Consider the following 8,425-nt stretch of genomic DNA (forward strand, 5'->3'; position numbering starts at 1 on the left):
CTTAGTTTAGATCTGATGTAAGTCTTGTGGGTACTTTGGATGAGTACTCACGGTTGCTTTGCTACCTCTTTTCCCCCATATCTGATTGTTGCGACCAGATGACGGATCCCAGGAGCCAGACGACACCACTGATGGCTACTACTACCCCACTGTCGTGCACGGATCGGGGCCGTCACATATTGAGGGGCCAATGATGTACGCCGGGTGGTGATATCGGTATGCAACTGAATTACCGCAGATAGGAAATACTTGATAGATATCCATATATCAACGATAGAGGGGAATAATATTATGTAGTTATGTCATGAGCGTGTAAAACTGCATGACTCCGATGTAAAGTTGGTAAGTTGCAATTCCAAAATAAAGATAATGCAATGAGCTTATCTCTTTGGATAGGATTCTAGCGAACCATTTTGAGTCTAGACATTAGGACAACGGGCTAAATTTCAATCTGAGGGCCATAGAGAAGGCACTCAAGGAGAATTCTGCAATGTTATCCATTCGATTTGCTTGAAATTGATGTCAGAATAATGAGCCAATGGTTTCATGTGAATAAAACACACACTTCGGACCATCATGTAGATATGTCTTTTAGAACCATGGAATACCTGAATAGTCTAGTCAATGAATGGGAAGAGCCACTTACCTCAACTTGATGCATTCAAGGAGTCTGAGTGGTTCAGCATAGAGTTTAAGGTGTGCGGGACTTAAAATTAGCTTCCTTGTGTCATTTGTAGTGCACATAAAATCCAAATATTGTTAGAATTTAGCATCATAATAATCATAAACTATTGGAATTACTGATAGTTTCGGTTTCAACCCAATGTCTAGATGACCGAAGGCGAGTATGCCGAATTTGTCATGTACAAGACACTCTAGAAAGCTATCTCGTACGCAACATGTGCTACGGGTTGTGTCGTATGTGTAGTACAATCCAAATGATACACAGAGAATGTGCTTGCCATATCCATTTCATATGGTAAAGAGAAGTTATTTCTCTTTGTTGCCATCATAAGTTTCGCTATGGAAACTATTTTGACGGATACTTCCATAGTTTAGTAGGGTACGAGTTAAACCTGGGAAAAAATAAAGCATTCTGATGTTACTCGAGTACCCACAGGAATAGTAAATATGACTCGAGTTGATCCAACAAATACCTCATCATGTCTAGCGATTTTAAAATATCTCCTTTCTCTCAATGAGAGTGGAAACATTGGACTTCCATGAGATCCTGAGTATAGAGTTTGTGGTGCATATGTCCACAAGGCGCATCATTTTTCATCGGATTGACTCTCATAGAAATCTATATATAGACATGAAGATTTTCAATATGAAAATCACTGTGAGATATATAGAATACATAAAAATGTATTTGTACCAAAATGTTGATACAATTTATTGTGATATACAATATATGATGACAACAATACATATGTTGTTGTTACAACATCGTAAATGGACATTAATTATATTGACCACTCAAGAGATTGAAAGACTATTAATAATCTCTAAACATGTCGGTTGAGGCATATTCAACCATCACATTCTCCCTGGCCATAGGGTCCCGTCATAGCTGGTGATGTTGGATTGAAGGTTGAAGTAAGATTTAAACATTTGCCCTTGAGGTTCATTGTATCTCAGGAATTGCTAATACAGAATAATCATATGCTGAGATCTGAATCTAATGCCTTATGATATATAAGACACCATTTTTCTGTTAGCGGTGTGATCCTGACTAAAGGTGAATCCAGGATTGCACACATTATCCCACGGGACACAAGAGCAATCATGATGTCCATAGCCCAAATAGGGCAGTGGTGGCCATTAAGGGCGAATACCTCAAACTCTATAGGCATATGCTATCTCTATGGGTAAACCAAAGATAATTAATTCACAACCAGTAAATTAAAGACCATAATGGTTGATGTTGTAATGAACTTAGCAAAATCAATGGGTATTTCAAGAAATTGGCTTGAGACCATTAGTGTGAATCTCAAATTGTTAAGTATGACACCATCAAAATAATCTTCAAAATAGATTAGATCTGCGGCATAGGGAGTATAATCTGATGGAATCAGTAGATACTCACGCCTGATGCCTTATGTCATGACTTAGTAAAATGTGTGGGAGAGCACTATGTAAAGAAATCATAATGTCGAAACGACAAAATATAGGTTTTACCAGTAGTCATCGATAATCTGCATAGCCAGTAGATCCATATGACTACCTTGTGATCTCAAGCATCAATTTGAAGAAATCACCTTGAATTTTACATCCGTATTTGCAAGAAATTGGAAATCTCAATTGCAAATAGACATATTAATCTCGACATGTGGGAACATGGAAATAGATACATCAAGGAAATATTCCGGAATACCTTGTACTCAACGGAGAAACAGTACTAGAGAGGTACTGAATTTATCTTTGCAAGAGATAAAAAAAATCTCAATTGTAAATAATAGATGTAATTAATCTCAACATGTAAGAAACATGGAGATATATTACATTAACATATTATATGGAATACATAGTACTCAACATATTTACAGTACTGAAATTTAAGTATTGTAATTAAAAGTGTCTAAAACAGAGTTAAACTGCTGTTAATAGAACAAAATGCGAAAATAATCAAAAAAATGTAGGATTAATTTGGCAAAATCGTCCAGGATTTAAAATGGACCGAAAACACATGGGCCTTCTGGCCCATACGGCCTTACAGGCGGCCCAGCCGCCCACCACCAGGAGTGGATGGATAAGGCAGGCGGAGGAGACAGTTTCTTCTTCCTCGGGAGCAACCGCTCCCCCGACCCGCGCTGCCGGCGACCGTCTCGTCGGCGAGGAGCGGGAAAAACCCGGCGCGCCGTCTCGTCGGCGAGGAGCGGGAAAAACCCGGCGCGCCGTCATCTCTGCTGTGGGGAGCCGCGCGGAGGGCGCCACCGCTCCGGGGCCGGGGGGGCAGCCGAGGGCCGTTGCCTCGGGCGCCGCCTGCGCGGATGTGAGCCAAGGGCCGCGTCGTCGCCTCGGTCTTCCATACCGCGTCACGGTTGTGGGCCATCCTTGCGGGCGGCGAGGCCGAAGGACGCCACTGCGTGCGCGCCCCAAGGAGCCGCGAGACTGTCGCCTCGCCTTGCCTTGCTTTGCTGACGCGCATGGAGCAAGTCATCGACTCCGGAGGGACGAGCCACCGCAGCGCGCACGCTCCAGGTGTCGCCGGCCGGAAGCCGGGACAATTCCCTCGGCAGGCGAGGCCATGGAGGAAGTCGCTCCGAGTTAGATGCAGTGGCCGCATCGTGCGCCAGGGGGCTTCACCGCGGAGGACGGTCTAGGAGCCACGACCTCGGGTGCCTCCGCGCGGGCAGCGACCGCGTCGTGGAGCGGCTGCGAAAACGGTGGTTCCGTTGTCCCGGTCCAGCGCGGGGCCAAGGCCAGAGGAAGCTGATGCCATTGTCGCGATGCGACTCGATGTGTGGCAGCGCCGTCGCAAGCCTAAACCAAGCGCCGTCGGCTGTTGTGGTCTGGCGAAGAGCCGACGTCGTCTAGGAAGATCCCAGGTAAGAGCCGAAGGGAATGATTCCATGTAACATTTGTTGTGTGCAGGAAAGAAATCAGAAGGAAGCACCTTGTTTCTTGTCCATCTTTGATTTCATTCCTAATCCTTCCATCGTTCTTGGTATTCTGAAGGCTAATGGCTCCATGGGAGGATAGAACGGGATGTCTGGAAGATGGAATTGAAGATTCCTGAGTTGATGTCGCTCTTCTTTGGATTTCTTTTCTGTCAAGAGTGTTGCAGGGACGGCGGCCTGGCCGGTGGCGTGGAAGTCCGCTGCGATCCAGGGCCATTGAGTTTTTGGAATAGCCCTCGCCTCTGTGCGTGCGTAACCTCCGTCTCGGGCATGGCCCTTTTCTTTCGCTGTGTTAGAATACAACTTGTAACTAGTAAAATGCCCGTGCGTTGTCACGGGCAATGGTACATGTATAAATCATGGACATGTCACTAAATAATCTCATTTTAATGATTCTAAAAAAAGCTTTAGATTCTAAAAAAGATAAATGATTGCACAATTATTTGATATCACAACTGGTTCCGTTTCTCTCAATAACACATGAAGTTGCAAATTAAACACAAATGGCCCCCCATGACGGAGGTGACCACAACATAAATCTCTCAAAATTAAAAAACATACAATTATCTATTTTTATTCTAAAAACATAGTTATACATAATAAAAAAGACAGAGTAGTATAAGTGCCAATTTCTCCCTTATGATGTAATTAAGGATCTCTCTATAGACGATGTTCATCATGTACGTACCAACATGACGATCGGATCTCTTGTTTTTGCTGCAATTTGAACTTTTTTCTGCATCTGAGTTCTTTTTCTTATTACCAAAACCCAGGATGGCAAGAATCCTGACATTTTGTCTAGCAATGGATGTAGATAGTGCAACACACAACTGCCCATGAGAAAACACTGGCTCGAGCAAGTAAATATCGGCGTTCACCATCATGGCGAAGTTGAGCCTAATAGGAAACTGCCGTTTCTTTGTTTTGAACTGGCAAACAAATTATCTATTTGCGTGTATCATTCTGTAGCATGTTGCGGCTTACATTCTTTCACATCTATAGGTTCCCTCCATTAGTATAATATCGATGACACCCATCAGAATGTAGTATACTTACACATCATTTGATCAATAAATATTACTCGTGTTCATAGAGTTTGACGTGTCTTTGAAGGGAGTATGTTCACTGGATCGTGCCGGAGACTTCATCTGCAAGGAAGATTGTGTGAAAAAAATGTTTCTCTTATTTTGAAAATATAAGTAAGCACCACATTATACAATCATTCCATATCATTGGCAGTATGCTATTTTACAAAGCCTTCAACAATAGTGAAATGCACTTGCTATTAATATACCCCAACATCATTAATTTTGTAATTGAAACAATTCATAGCAGACTGTAAAAATGATTTACATTTTAATCTCAGATAAGTCACATTTGTACCAAATTAATTCTGGTACAGTGACATCAATAATGATTTTAATCTATGATATATTAAAATGATACATAGTAATTGCCATAAAATTAATAGCATATGGCAATATAAATTTCTTGCTGTTAATATTTTCAGATAATGTAAACATTATTTCCATATTAGTGTAAGACAACGTTGAAAGACTAAATTAGCAAAAAAACAAGAATAGGCGAAAATGCCCAGTTCAACAAGAGAAAACGCACAGCCTAACATTTGGCCCAGGCGTGAGATCTCACGCAAAAAAAAAGTTCCAAGGGCTAAAATAACGTTGGCCGCCATCCATTCAATTTGGCCCAACTTCGGCCCGCCGCCGCTGTTACCCCACGGTGCACAATGTTCGACCTTCTGGACGACCCAGATCGGCCGTCGGATGAGCACAAAAGGTTCCAATAGAAACCCTACGCAGAATGTCCTCCCAATCTCGCCGCTTTTCACAGAAGGAAGGAGATAGTGGTCGGCATCGGCGCCGATTTACATGCCGGCATGGTCGGCACGCTCGACGTTTGGGTTGATGTGACGTTGCGGCCGGTTCCTCGGAGCTCTGCACGCCCCGCTCGTCGAGGATGCGCGGGAAGCCGTCCCTGAATGCGTGGGCCGCCGCCCATTAATGGTAGGTGCGGTGGCCGGCAAACGGAGGCTGCACGCGATACAATGACAACGCGGTGGCCGGGAGACGGGGTATGTGCGGAGACGGTGGCTAGGAGACGGACGCTGTGCGGTCGCTGGGTGATGGAGGCTGCTCTTGCCGCCGTCCAAAGGGAAACACACGTGGAGTGGAGAGGAGCGACAGTCGTGCAACGCAAAGGCCATGGAGTCGTCGTCGAGCATGCCGATCAATGGTCTCTATATGGGTATGATTCATTCCTTCTTGTACTATTGGTTTCCAGCCGGATATTATCTTCCAGTTTCTTCATCGTGGCTCAAATATTCACTGCTTTGGAATAGTAAACATGATGTGTTTTGGAAATAATCAATGCAGATAAACATGATGATGGTAATGATAAATGGTAAACATGAGTAAATAAATCAACTTACTGTAACCCATTTCAGTAGGTGTCTGTGTGCCGTTAATCTTGAGCGGTGTGGCATTGCGCTGACTGTATCAGAGGTGGGGAAAGATCAACGGGAGAACGGGGCTACGATCTGAAACCAAGTGTGTGCCGTATGGAAATTAACTCTCACTGCAAAAATGGATACGGATCTCCTTTGTGCGTGGGATTAGGTCGATATGCAACAATGGATAGAAAGATGATCCTGTAACAATAATTGCAGAGTTAGTGGGCATTATTAGGAAGGAAAAACTCAAATTAGGAAGGAAATAAAACGGATAGAACATAGGTATCACAGTTGATCCTGGACAGAATATCTTTTGTCATTGATTTTCTTTAATACAGCTGGGAAAATAAATCATGTTGACAACACGTCCATACAAAGAAAATCAGTTTATGTAACATAGATCCTTATGAAGCCGTGTTAGAGGCTAACATTATCGATGTTCAAACATAACATTGGAACCCTGTTCTGAATATTTTCATTTTCATTGAAACTGCGTCGAATTGAAGTTTGCATTAGCTGTGAACCCTGTTCGGAATATTTTCATTTTCATATAGAGCATGATTAACATGTAACCAAGAATATAGTACAACTGAATCCTACAGAGCATGATTAACAAGTAACTAAGAAATATAGACAGGACATATGGAAACCTCAGTAACATAACATGGTGATTCATAAGAGATGTGCATCTGGGCGAGGCATGGCAATGGATTCAACACACGGGGTCTTCCGCTTAGCTGCGAGGTCTGGATTTGAATCAATATACGCAGCGCATAGTTGGATTTAATAAATCCAGATATACCGATAACTATACTACAAATAAAAATATGTCAGTGTGAAGGGGTGATACCGTTTGATGTTTCCACATGCTCTCTTGGCTGTGGGAAGCATTGTATCCATTGGTATGTGGATGTTTCACATAGGAACATACCTGACAATTGTCAAGATTATTTCATGCTCAGATACAAATTGCCAATCAAAACATACACAGTTTGTTAGAAAGTAGACAACTCCTTGTCCCTTATCATGTGACATCTTATAAGCAAATGTTATTGCTTCCATTACTTGATATAAGAGCTATCTGACCATGAATTGCAGAAACTATGAGGCTATTTTCATAGTGGTATGCATTTTCTTTTGTGAAAAATATAAATGAATAATGCCATCATCTAAGCTTATAATTTACTTGCATGTATCAGGACTATGAAGATCACGGGGGAACAACACCATGGAACTAGAGAATTAGATTGCTTTGACAAAAAGGGAATAGCAGAGCCGGTGTCAAAGTTGAACTCACCTCGAGGCGATGAAAGCGAGACTGCATGGTTGGTTGATTGTAAGCACATGTGTCCTCCATGTGAAGATAGACCACAACAGACTTGGGTGACAATAAATTCGTGATTGCCACAACAGGTGACCTCGTGTGATCTCCACAACAGGTGCCTCGTGTGATCTCCCAATGATCTGTCGTTGTGCTGTGCTTGATGGGGAGCGCTTGATCCAGGGGTGTCCTTGAGTGACCAAGTCCGTAACAAATAGTACGTACTTAAATAACAGTCCCAATATGACCGAGATATTTGAGGAGATTATCCTGTACTTAAACAACAAATAGTACGGGGTGTCTTCTGTTTTAGGAAGTAAATCAGGCTGATTGTTGCTTTTTTGCGGGGTTGTTAGGACGTGATTGCTTCCATATCTTGTGCCTGCTGTTCTAGGATGTAATCACTGCCAAATATTGTTTCTCGGTTTTTTTTTTTGTAAGGCAGGCTAATTATTGTTAGGATTCTTTTGAGTTTGTTTCCTTTTATCGCTACATGACGGACGAGGGGAGGCGAACGAAACAAATGAAACGAATCGGATTTGATTTGATTATAGGAAAGCGTGGAAGTATATATTGATCTGATTAGGAAAGTGTGGGTTTTTTCTCCCTGGGATGATGCCTACCGTTTTTCAATGGAGATAAAAATGGGATTTGATTAGGAAAGCGTGGGTTTTTCTCCCTGGTTTGATGTGTACCGGTTTTTCAGCGGAGATAAAAAATCGATGGGGATGGGATCTGGTGGGTGAGCGAACGAACGAAACGAGGTACGGACTCCTTCATTAGGAGTAGAGATATGATCAGGATTCTTACTCGGTTCGTAATAGGGCTAGGTCAGATGCGGTTTGGCTCTTATATATACCTCTTGGACCGGCACAATATTGCATCAACAATTATTCAATACAATTTTACATGGTATCAGCCTTACGATCCTAGGGTATGGCTAACCCGTCAGGCCCTTCATCGCTGCCACCGCCCAGTTACTTCGAGCGGCGCACCGTCATCATCACCGCC

General features: G+C 42.8%; 1 long non-coding RNA gene across 1 annotated transcript; it reads left to right on the top strand.

Annotated features, from left to right (window-relative positions):
• The first annotated feature begins 5,321 nt into the window (after positions 1-5,321).
• Positions 5,322-7,854, top strand: LOC123101267 (uncharacterized). Its single transcript, XR_006448587.1, has 2 exons — positions 5,322-5,888; positions 7,293-7,854. It is a non-coding gene; the product is annotated as an uncharacterized lncRNA (long non-coding RNA).
• The last annotated feature ends 571 nt before the right edge of the window (positions 7,855-8,425 follow it).

The sequence above is a fragment of the Triticum aestivum genome, chromosome 1A (assembly GCF_018294505.1).
Source record: "Triticum aestivum cultivar Chinese Spring chromosome 1A, IWGSC CS RefSeq v2.1, whole genome shotgun sequence".
NCBI classification, from domain to species: Eukaryota; Viridiplantae; Streptophyta; class Magnoliopsida; order Poales; family Poaceae; genus Triticum; species Triticum aestivum.